General features: G+C 40.2%; 1 protein-coding gene across 2 annotated transcripts in view; it reads right to left on the bottom strand.

The window, feature by feature from the left end:
- GLT8D2 (glycosyltransferase 8 domain containing 2) overlaps nucleotides 1–12796 on the bottom strand; it is a 76689-nt gene that overhangs the window by 31566 nt on the left and 32327 nt on the right. The gene's annotated exons all lie outside the window — the stretch shown is intronic.

Consider the following 12796-nt stretch of genomic DNA (forward strand, 5'->3'; position numbering starts at 1 on the left):
AAGAAAGAAAGAAAGAAAGAGAGAGAGAAAGAAAGAAGGAAGAAAGAAAAAGGAAGGAAGGAAGGAAGGAAGAAAAAGAGAACAGGAAGGAAGGAAGGAGAAGGAGGAGGAGAAAAAGAAAGAAAGAAAAAGAAAGAAAGAAAGAAAGAAAGAAAAGAAAAGAAAAGAAAAGAAGAGAAGAGAAAAAAAGAAAAACTGCTGCTTTCAGAAGAGCTGCCAGATTTGTCGTGTGTCTTTTTGCAGCCCCAGGCTCACAGCAATAATACTCCAGGGGATGGTCACTGTGGGATGAGAAAGTTTATCTCATCCCACAGTAGGATGCTTATCAGGTCCCAGATTAACATCAGGAGGGGGCACGCTTTCAGCATGACTGCAAGGAGAATCGAACACAAATGGAAAGAAAGAGACCCCTGGAAGAAAGGCTGGAGGAGTGTCAGAGACAGATTTGGGGTGAGATATGCCTGTTTCACATTGTTATACATGATTAAAGTAAATAAAATACCCACCTCTACCCAACTTCATGTAACCCAATATTAAAAGGCCTTTTTGTCTCTGTGTTGAAGATTACAGAAAATATAGGGGTAGGCTGGTAGAAAAAGGGAGATTTTTTCGGTTGATAGTCTTACAGGATTTATACTGAACATATTTAATAACTCATATGGCCCTTGGCACTGATCAATCAAAATGGGTACCAGTTATAAATGGCTGGCACAGTCCTACAGAAGTGTTCTGACAAATAAATAGCAGCTTTGGCACCTACAGAATGTCAGATCATACTAATGTATTATCTATTCATACATATAAATAAGCACAGGAGATTCTACACACACACACACACACACACATGCACACACACACATGATGCATTGTATTTTGTTAAGCAGCAAGAACCATAACTGTCACATCATCAACCATTCTCATATTCTATCAGGCCAACTTTTTACATAAAGTCCTTTGCATAAGAAAAATGCAGGGCAAATTCTAAGAGGCCTATCAACTAGATGTATTCCAAGAACAACTTCTTTTAACAAAAGAGACCAGCTGCTGCTTCAGAGCATAAAGAATTGGCCCATGAGAACTATTTTTCTGCCAAGGTATTTGATACATGTTGACAAGCAAATTTATTTCTGGTCTTCTGGATTTACACACATTTCCTACTGTGAGTTCTTTCTTGATGTTCTTAAAAATTGTTATGCATCGGGGGAGGGAGAGCATCAGGATAAATAGCTAATGCATGCGGGGCTTAATACCTAGGTGATGGGTTGATAGGTGCAGCAAACCACTATGGCACACACTTACCTATGTAACAAACCTGCACATTCTGTACATGTATCCCAAAACTTAAAATAAAATAAAATTTCAAAAAATTGCTATGTATACCATTTCTCTTTTATTAGGTAGTATTTTCTGAATTCTTTAGACTGCATTGAAGAATCAGAAAGAGCGCTTCACCCAGGGAAACACAAATGATTCTGTATAACAAACATTCAGTATGTCTGTTTTCATTTTAAATAGGCTTATTTTCCATGACACATTTACTAAAGGAATATTACCATGTCAGCTGCAAAATTTGACATGCTGATTTTTAAGTTTGTAAAAATTTACATACATTAGAATTTACTTTTTTATTTCTATGGTTCTATGGACTTTTACACATGCATAGATTCTTGTAACAACCACCACAAATGGGATAGAGAACAATGCCAACACTCCTAAAGAATTCCCTTGTGCTGCCCCTTTGTAGGCAGGCCCTGTGCAACACCTAGCCTTGGCAACCACTGATCTGTTCTCTGTCTCTATAGTTTTACCTTTTCCAGAATGTCATATAAACGGAATCCTACAGGATGTAATATTTTGAGAGACTCTCTTCTTTCAATTAGCATAATGCTTTTGAGATTCATACTTGCTACTGCCTTTACCAATAGTTTGTACCTTTTTATTGCTGAATAGTATTCCATTGAATGGATATACTACAGTTTATCCATTTACCCACTGAAGGACATTTGGGTTGTTTCCATTGTTTTGTGATTATGAATAATGTTTCTGTAAACACTTGTTTACAGGTTTTAGTGTGAATAGAGGGTAACTACCTAGAAGTGGTATTGCTAGGTCTTTTGGTATATTTAACTCTGTAAGAAACTGCCAATCTAAGCTGGGCACAGTAGTTCATGCCTATAATCCCTGCACTTTGGGAAGCCAAGGCAGGAGGATCACTTGAGCTCAGGAGACCAAGACCAGCCCTGGCAACATAGTGAGACCCCTGTCTCTATGAAAACAAAACAAAATAAAACAGCAAAAACCTCAAAAACCAAATGTGGAGAGTTAGAGAAAAAAAATTAGCCAGACATGGTGGTGGGCACCTGTGGTCCCAGCTATTCAGGAGGCTGAGGTGGGAAGATTGCTTGAGCCTGGGAGGTTGAGGCTGCAGTGAGCCATGGTCGCACCACTGCACTCCAGCCCAGGTGACAGAGAGAGACTTGTCTGAAAAAAAAGGAAAAGAAAAAGAAAGAAATTGACAATCTTTTTTCCTGAGTGGAAACAGAAACTGACAATCTTTTTTTCCTCAGTGAAAACATTTTCATTTTGTATTCCCACTAGCATGGTGAGAAAGTTCCAGTTGCTCTGTGTTCTTGTCAGCACTTGGTATTGTTGGTATTTTTTTTAATTTTAGCTGTTATAATGGGTGAATTGCATTGTGATTTTAATTTGCATTTCCCTAATGATTACTCATGTTGAGCATCTTTTTGTGTGTTTATTTACCATCCACATATGGTGAAATGTCTGTTTAAATCTTTTGTGCATTTTTAGAGAATTATTTTCTTATTTTTGAGTTTTGGGAGTTGTTTATATATTCCAGATACAAGCCCTGTGTCAGGCCTCAGTGCTGTGGCTCACGTCTGTAATCCCAGCAATTTGGGAGGTCGAGGCTGGCAGATCACTTGAGGTCAGGAGTTCAAGACCAGCCTGGCCAACATGGTGAAACCCTGTCTCTACTAAAATACAAAAATTAACCAGGCGTGGTGGTGCGGGTCTGTAATCCCAGCTACTCGGGAGACTGAGGCAGGAGAATTGCCTGAACCTGGAGGCGGAGGTTGCAGTGAGCCAAGACTGTGCCATTGCACTCCAGCCTAGGCAACAGAGTGAGACTCTGTAAAAAGAAGAAAAAAAAAAAAGCCCTGTGTTATGCGATTTGCAAATACTTTCCCCTGGTATGTGGCTTGTCTTTTCAGTCCTTAATAAATTTTGCAGAGCAAAAGTATTTAATTTTGATGATGTCAAATTCATTTTCTTTTTTTTCTTTTTTTTGAAGCAAGGTTTTACTCTATCACCTAGGCTCAAGTGCAGTGGTACAATCTCGGCTCACTGCAAACTCCACCTCCCAGGCTCAAGCAATTTCCTACCTCAGCCTCCCAAGCAGCTGGGACTACAGGCGCACAGCACCGCACCCAGCTGATTTTTGTATTTTTTATAGAGACGGGGTTTTGCCCTGTTGCCCAGGCTGGTCTTGAACTCCTGAGCTCAAGTGATCTGCCTGCCTTGACTTCTCAAAGTGCTGGGATTACAGCCATGAGCCACCACACCTGGCCTTTTTTTCTTTTATAGATCATGCTTTTGGTATCATATCTAATAATTTTTGGCCTAACCTAAGGTCATAATGACTTTCTCCTATGTTTTCTTGGAGAATTTTATAGTTTTAGACTTAATATTTTCATTTAGAGTTAATTTTGTATATATCATGAAGTGTAGATTAAACTTCATCTTTTAGCATATGGTTATCCAGTTGTTCCGAGACCATTTGTTGAGGTCATTTGTTGAGACTGTTGTTCCTTCTGAGGAACTGATTTTTTTCTTTAATATTTTGTTCCAATTTCAGGGTATTCAAAGGGGACTTGAAATCTGGCAAGGAGTTTGAACCTAGAGGGATAACATGTGTCCCAAAGGAGAGAGCAAGTGATCAACACAGATTTTTTATTCTCTCCTATACTTTCTACAGGAAGAATTACAGATCTGATTAGTCATCAGTGACTAAAAAGTGAGCTATGTCATCAAATAAATACTCAACAATGTGGCCGGGTGTAGTGGCTGACACCTGTAATCCCAGCACTTTGGGAGGCTGAGGCAGGCGGATCACTTGAGGCCAGGAATTCGAGACCAGCCTGGCCAATACGGTGAAACCCCATCTCTACTAAAAACTCAAAAATTGGCTGGATGTGGTGGGGCATACCTGTAATCTCAGCTCTTTGGGAGGCTGAGGCATGAGAATCACTTGAACCTGCAAGGAGGGGGTTGCAGTGAGCCGAGATCACACCACTGCACTCCAGCTTGGGTGACAGAGAGAGACTCCGTCTCAAAAAAAAAAAAAAAAAAAAAATTCAATAATGTTCTCAGAGTACTATCAGAACCAAGCAGGCAAGAAAAGCATTGATCTACCATGAAAAACTTTTAACCAAACATTTCCCCAAACTCAAATTCGATCTTTGCATTATATTCTGGAGTATTTTATTTATGCTCTGAAATCAAGAAGGCTAAGACACCCTCCCTCTATTCTAGAAATATACCTGTTAAGACTTCCCCTCCTGGTTTTCCCAATTTACAATGTATCTATCTATATGCTTAATACAATACCTTGGATATTCATTAGGAGAAGTGGTAGGCATTAAGCAAAGCATAGGCTATGGCAGGTTTGATGAAAAAATAAAATTTAATCATTAGATAAGGATTTTAGATTACAACATTCATTTTACTGTAAAATCTAAAGTTAAATTTTGTCACATTTTTATGTTCATTCACTTGTTTGTGACATTTTGCCAACTACCCCAGAAGTTGGCAACTGACTTCATCTCACACAGAAAAGTTAATTTGCCATAAAAAACAATTTGTCCTGAAAACTCAGTTTATTTTAAAATTAAGTTGATCCTTCTTAATTATGGTCTTTCAAAGGAACTTCTGAACTTGACATTTGACGGGAGGCTGCAGACAGCAAACCAGGACTAATAACCTTTAGAAACTAACAACATGACAGAGATAGCTCAAGGAGGTAATTGAGAAAGGAAGGATATCACAGGTCCCCACGGTTTCATGAACCAAAGTGTTATGTTATGGCAGTCATCTAGGAAAACTCTTCAACAGAGATTTGATTCAAGTCTTTAATTCACTGTAAACAACCAGCTACAATGTTCCTTTTATTTTCCTAGGCTACAGACTGAACACCCAAGAGCTCTGAGTGCATGGCAGTGACCCTTCTCCTCTTACCCTTTTGCACCTGGAAAACAATTGGGTCAAAAGAGCACACTACTTAGGATTTTTCTGAGATAGGGTTTCAGGTACTTTTTATCCATTTAGGATTTTAGGTGACATGCATGCATCTAACTTTTGGGAATGATGGAAGCCTAGAATGATCTTTGGCCACATGGCCCCTTCTCCCACTCCATGAAAGAAGCCATCTGGTATCACATGAGAGAATGGGGCAAAGACCAGAGGGAAGGCGAGCTCTAAGTCCCTCAGGTCATCCACTTCCTGGGCATCCCAGTTACAAAAACCAGTAACTTCACACTTTTTCCTTAAACTGTTTTGAATTGAGGTTCAGTTTCTTGCAAACAAAAGTCTTTACAAATAAATTTGCTGTGGCCAGAATGGTGTGTGAATACGGGGAGCAGTTTGCAGGGGTCAAAGGGCCCTTGTGGCTACACCAGAGGTCAGGTGAACTGGGCTCCAGATAATGGATTTCACCGTGTATTGATGAAGCTTTACAGCTCACAGGCAAGGCTGGTCGGCTCTTTCCTGAGTGCTCGGTTACTGTAACTATGAGACCACTCCAGAGGCAGAGGAATAGTAAGTGCTGACTCATCTGAACAGGGGGTTCATCTTTCCCTGACCAGTGTGTTGCCAACTCTGAAATCTCTTTAAGATGAAACAAGAGGCTTTAGGATGCAGATAATGGCACGCCAATTGCAAGGCACAGCAGTAGTGAGCCAAGAAGGGAAGTTCCTGAAGCCAATTGTTGTAGGAAACCTTAAGCCATATGGTGGGAGTGGTGTCCTTGAGAAGCATGTAGTTTCAACAGAAAGTTTGCTTTAAAAAAAGATGTGTGTGTGTGTGTGTGTGTGTATAATTGCATAAAGATTTGGCATGCCTGAATTTCATCCTCTCCTTCTTCTTTACAGTTTCATCTCATCCCTGATGGTGACACTTCTTGGGTTTCAAAAAACAAAAAAAGAAAAATTCCAAGCAGACAATACACAGTTTCTGACTGAGGGCACTGAAATCAAGTGGAAAATCAACTGGAAATCCTTTTCCAACACAATTAGCGTATTAGACTGTGGGCCTTGGAGTCATACCACCTGGATTCAAATCCTAGCTCCAGAATACATAAGAACCCCTTCCCTTGGAAACTTAAGATTCCTCACTCATAAAATGTCTGTAATACCATTTTACAATCAATATGTTAATAAGTAATTGAGGCAAATAACCTCAATAAATGCTAAAATGATAGAGTAAAAGGTTGTTGGGGTACAGAAAATTCATATTCTCAAAGTAATCACATTTAAGATCAACAAAATGAAACAACTTGAAATCCTGTGCCTTGAGATGTGATAAACATCAATGTGTTCCTGCCAATGATATTTAACCTGATTCTATCATGGATAAGGTCATGGTAAAATCCAAATCACGGATCATTCTGAAGACAAACTGCTCTGGTCTCTTCAAATATGTCAATGTCATGAGAGGGAAAAAAAAATGGGAACTCTTTAGAGGCTTGACAATGTGACAATGAAATGGAAAATGTGAACCTTGGCTGGGCACAGTGGCTCACGCTTGTCATCCCAGCACTTTGGGAGGCCGAGGCAGGTGGATCATGAGGTCAAGAGATCGAGACCATCCTGGACAACATGGTGAAACACCATCTCTACTAAAAATACAATAATTAGCCGGGCATGGTGGCGCGCACCTGTAGTCCCAGCTACTTGGGACGCTGAGGCAGGAGAATCACTTGAACCCGGAAGATCAAGGTTGCAGTGAGCCAAGATCGCACCACTGCACTCCAGCCTGGTGACAGAGTCAGACTCCATCTCAAAAAAAAAAAAAAAGTGTGAACCTTGACTGCATCCTGGACCAACTGTTTAAAAAGAGCTACAAAGTTTATTTTTGGGAAATTGGGGAAATATTATGGTATTAATGTTACATTTCCTGAGAGAATAAATGTGGTATGGTTATGTAGGAGTACATCATTGATAGCAGGAGACACATATATTCATTTAGGGGTGAAAGGTCAAGAGGTTCAGGGGTGTTTGTGTGTAGAAAGAGAGAGTGAGAGGTACTGAGACAATGCTAACGTGGCAAAATTGGTTGAGCCATTATACTCTTCTTGCAACTTTTCTATAAATTAAAATCATTTATAAATAAAAAGTTGAGGAAATGAAGGTAATATAAGGCTTTTTGAGGATTAAATGCAGTAATACATTTACATGCATTAAGTACTTACAACAGTGCTTGGCAAACAGTTGGAACCCCACTTGTACAAGCCATTATGATTGTGTGATCCCAGGGAAATCACTCCATCTCTCTCCGTCTCAGTTTCCTCATCATTATGACTGAAGAAGACAATTCTATTAGATCTAACATTCTAGAACTTTATATAATTATGCCCTCAAAAAAGTGATGGGGGTTGAAAGAATCAACATTGTCAAAATGTCCATAACACCCAAAGCAATCTACAGATTTAAAGTAGTCCCTATCAAAATTCCAGTGGCATTTTTCACAAAAATAGAAAAGAAAAAAAAAATCCTAAAATGCATATGGAACCACAAAAGCCTCCAAATAACTAAAGCAATTTTGAGCAAGAACAAAACTGAAGGCATCACATTTCCTAATTTTGAATTATATTTACAAAATTATAGTAATCCAAAAAGTATAGTACTGACATAAAAACAGACACATAGACCAATGGAACATAAACCAATGGGACAGAATAGAGAGCCCAGAAATAAATCCATGCATATATGGTCAATTATTCTTCCATAAAGGCACCAAGAATACACAATGGGGAGAGGATAGTCTCTTCAATAAGTGGTGCTGGGAAAACTGGATATTAATAAAAAAATTTGGATCTTTATCTCATATCATACACAAAACCAGTTGAAAATGAATTAGGCCGGGTGCGGTGGCTCAAGCCTGTAATCCCAACACTTTGGGAGGCCGAGATGGGCGGATCACGAGGTCAGGAGATCTACACCATCCTGGCTAACACGGTGAAACCCCGTCTCTACTAAAAATACAAAAAACTAGCCGGGCGAGGTGGTGGGCGCCTGTAGTCCCAGCTACTCCGGAGGCTGAGGCAGGAGAATGGCATAAACCCAGGAGGTGGAGCTTGCAGTGAGCTGAGATCCGGCCACTGCACTCCAGCCCGGGCGACAGAGCAAGACTCTGTCTAAAAAAAAAAAAAGAAAAAAAAAGAAAATGAATTAAATATTAAATAAGTAAATATTCATTTTTATTAATTATTAATTTAATAATAACATAATTAAATGTGTAAGATGTAAAACTATAAAACTAGAAGAAAACAGGGGGAAAGCTCTGTGGCATTGGTCTTGGCAATGATTTTTTTAATCCAAAAGCACAGTCGACAAAAGCAAAAACAAGTGGGAATATATCAAACTAAAAAGTTTCTGCACTGCAAAGGAGCAATCAGTAAAATAAAAAAGCAACCTGTGGAATGGGAATGATTATTTACAAACCATATACCTAATAAGAAGTTAATATCCAAAATATACAAGAAACTCATACAACTCAATAGCAAAAAAAAAAATAACTTGATTTAAAAATAGGCAAAGGACCAGAATAGACATTTCTCTAAAGAAGGCATACAAATGGCCAACAGGTATATGAAAAGATACTAAAAATCACTAATAATCAGGGCAATTCAAATCCAAACCACAATAGGATATCACTTCACATCTGTTAGAATGGCTATTATCAAAAAGTCAAAAGATAACAAGTGTTGGTGATGATGTAGAGAAAAAGGAACCCTTGTACATTGCTAGTGGGAATGTAAATTAGTACAGCCATTATGGAAAACAATATGGAGGTCTCTCAAAAAATTAAAAATAGAGCTACCATATGATGCAGCTATCCTACTTTGGGGTATATATCCAGCGGAAAGAAAATCAGTATCAAAGCTAAATCTACACTCCCAGGTTCATTGCAGCACTATTTTTTTTTCTTTTTTTTTGAGACACACTCTCGTTCTGTCATCACCTGGGCTGGAATGCAGTGGCACGATCTCAGCTCACTGCAACTTCCACCTCCCGGGTTCAAGCAATTCTCCTGCCTCAGACTCCCGAGTAGCTGGAATTACAGGTGCACATCACCACGCCTGGCTAATTTTTGTATATTTTTAGTAGAGACAGGGTTTCACCATGTTGGCCAGGCTGGTCTCCAACTCCTAACCTCAGGTGATCTGCCCGCCTCAGCCTCCCAAAGTGCTGGGATTACAAGCGTGAGTCACCATGCCCAACCTGCAGCACTATTCAGAATAGCCAAGATATGGAACTAACCTGTGTCCATAAATGGATGAATGGATAAAGAAATGTGGTATATATATGAGTATGTGTGTGTGTGTGTAGACATATATATACACAAAATAAAATATTATTTCACCTTAGAAAAGAAGAAAATAATGCCATTTGTGACAATATGGGTGAACCTGGAGGATGTTATGCTAAGTGAAATAAGCCAGGCAAAGAAAAATAAATACTGCATGTTCACTTATATGAGAAATCTACAAAGTTGAACTTAGAGAAACAGAGAGTAGAAGGGTAATTACCAGGGACAGGGAGATGGAGAAATGAGGAAATGTCAGTCAAAGGGTACAAGCTTGCAGTTATAAGATGAGCAAGTTCTGGAGACCTAACACACAGCATGGTGACGGTTATTACTAATAATGTATTGTATACCTGAAATCTGCTAAGAGGGTAGATCTTAAGGGTTCTCACCACACCATACACAAAAGGTAAATATGTGAGGGTGATGGATTTGTTAATAAGCTTGATTGTGGTAATCATTTCACAATGTGTATATTAAAACATTGTTCTCCTTGAAGATATATATATATGTGTGTGTGTATGCATGTGTGTGTGTATACTTATGTGTGTATATATATATTTTTTTCAGAGACAGGATTGTCACCTAGGCTGGAGTGCAGTGTGCAATCATAGCTCATTGTAACCTCGAACTCCTGGGCTCTATCAATCCTCCCACCTTGGTCTCCCAAAGCACTGAGATTACAGGCATGAGCCACTATGGTTGGCTGAATACATACATTTTTTATTTGTCAATTATACCTCAATAAAGCTGAAGAAAGCAAACAAAAAAATCTTATTTTAAGAACCAATAGTCGATAAAATGTTCTTGTCCACAACTTCATGTCGTTTTAATTATTTAGACAATATTTACAAGAACATGCTTACTTCCTTAAAAATTATTTATGTCTGGATTCTGTTCCAAGATGGCCAAATAGGAACAGCTCCGGTCTGGAGCTCCCAGCATGACTGACACAGAAGACGGGTGATTTCTGCTTTTCCAACTGAGGTACCTGGTTCATCTCATTGGGACTGGTTGGAGAGAGGGTGCATCCCACAGAGGGTAATCGAAGCAGGGCAGGGCATTGCCTCACCCAGGAAGCCCAAGGGGCCAGGGGATTTCCCTTTCCTAGCCAAGGGAAGCCGTGACAGACTTTACCTGGAAAAACGGGACACTCTCGCCCAAATACTGTGCTTTTCCAATGGTCTTAGCAAACAGCACAACAGGAGATTATATACTGTGCCTGGCTTGGTGGGTCCCATGCCCACTGAGCCTTGCTCACTGATAGTGCAGCAGACTGAGATCAACATCGACCTGCAAGGCAGCAGCCTGGCCGGGGGAGGGGCGTCTGCCATTGCTGAGGTTTGAGTGGGTAAACAAAGTGGCAGGGAAGCTCAAACTGGGCGGAGCCCACCACAGCTCAGCAAGGCCAGATGCCTCTGTAGACTCCACCTCTGGGAGTAGGGCATAGCTGACCAAAAGGCAGCAAAATCTTATGCAGACTTAAACATCCCTGTCTGACAGCCCTGAAGAGAGCAGTGGTTTTCCCAGCATGGTGTTTGAGCTCTGAGAACGAACAGACTACCTCCTCAAGTGGGTCCCTGACCTCCGTGTAGCCTAACTGGGAGACACCTCCCAGTACGGGCCAACTGACACCTCATACACGTGGGTGCCCCTCTGGGACGAAGCTTCCAGAGGAAGGATCAGGCAGCAATATTTGCTGTTCTGCAATGTTTGCTGTTCTGCAGCCTCTGCTGGTGACACTGAGGCAAACAGGGTCTGGAGTGGACCTCCAGCAAACTCCAACAGACCTGCAGCTGAGGGACCTGACTGTTAGAAGGAAAACTAACAAACAGAAGAGAATAGCGTCAACATCAACAAAAAGGACATCTACACAAAACCCCAACTGTGGGTCACCAATATCAAAGACCAAAGGTAGATAAAACCACAAAGATGGGGAGAAACCAGAGCAGAAAAGCTGAAAATTCTAAAACCCAGAGTGCTTTTTCTCCTCCAAAGGATCACAGCTCCTCGCCAGCAAGGGAATAAAGCTGGATGGAGAATGACTCTGACAAGCTAACAGAAGTAGGCTTCAGAAGGTCGGTAATGACAAACTTATCTGAGCTAAAGCAGGATGTTCGAACCCATCACAAGGAAGCTAAACACCTTGAAAGAAGATTAGACAAATGGCAGTGTACAGAAGGCCTTAAATGACCTGATGGAGCTGAAAACCATAGCACAAGAACTACATGATGCATGCACAAGTTTTAATAGCCAATTCAATCAAGTGGAAGAAAGGGTATCAGTGATTGAAGATCAAATTAATGAAGTAGAATGAGAAGAGAAAAGGAAAAAGAGTAAAAAGAAATGAAGAAAGCCTACAAGAAATATGGGACTATGTGAAAAGACCAAATCTACGTTTGATTGGTGTACCTGAAAGTGATGGGGAGAATGGAACCAAGTTGGAAAACACTCTTCAGGATATTATCTAGGAGAACTTCCCCAACCTAGCAAGGCAGGCCAACATTCAAATTCAGGAATACAGAGAGCACCACAAAGATATTCCTCGATAAAAGCAACCCAAAGACATATAATTGTCAGATTCACCAAGGCTGAAATGAAAGAAAAAATGTTAAGGGCAGCCAGAGAGAAAGGTTAGGTTACCCACAAAGGGAAGCCCATCAGACCAACAGCAGATATCTGGGCAGAAACTCTATAAGCCAGAAGAGACTGGGGGCCAATAATCAACATTCTTAAGGAAAAGAATTTTCAACCTAGAATTTCATATCCAGCCAAACTAAGTTTCATCAGTGAAGGAGAAATAAAATCCTTTACAGATAAGCAAAAGCTTAGAGATTTTGTCACTACCAGGCCTGCCTTACAAGAGACCCTGAAGGAAGCCCTAAACATGGAAAGGAACAACTGGTATCAGCCACTGCAAAAACATGCCAAACTGTAAAGACCATCAATGCTAGGAAGAAACTATATCAACTAATGGGCAAAATAACCAGCTAACATCATAATGACAGGATCAAATTCACACATAAGAATATTAACCTTAAATGTAAATAGGCTAAATGCCCCAATTAAAAGACACAGACTGGCAAATTGGATAAAGAGTCAAGACCCATCAGTGTGCTGTATTCAGGAGACCTATCTCACATGCAGAGACACACATAGGCTCAAAATAAAGAGATGGAGGAAGATCTACCAAGCA

Source organism: Colobus angolensis, unplaced genomic scaffold, assembly GCF_000951035.1.
Source record: "Colobus angolensis palliatus isolate OR3802 unplaced genomic scaffold, Cang.pa_1.0 Scaffold10, whole genome shotgun sequence".
NCBI classification, from domain to species: Eukaryota; Metazoa; Chordata; class Mammalia; order Primates; family Cercopithecidae; genus Colobus; species Colobus angolensis.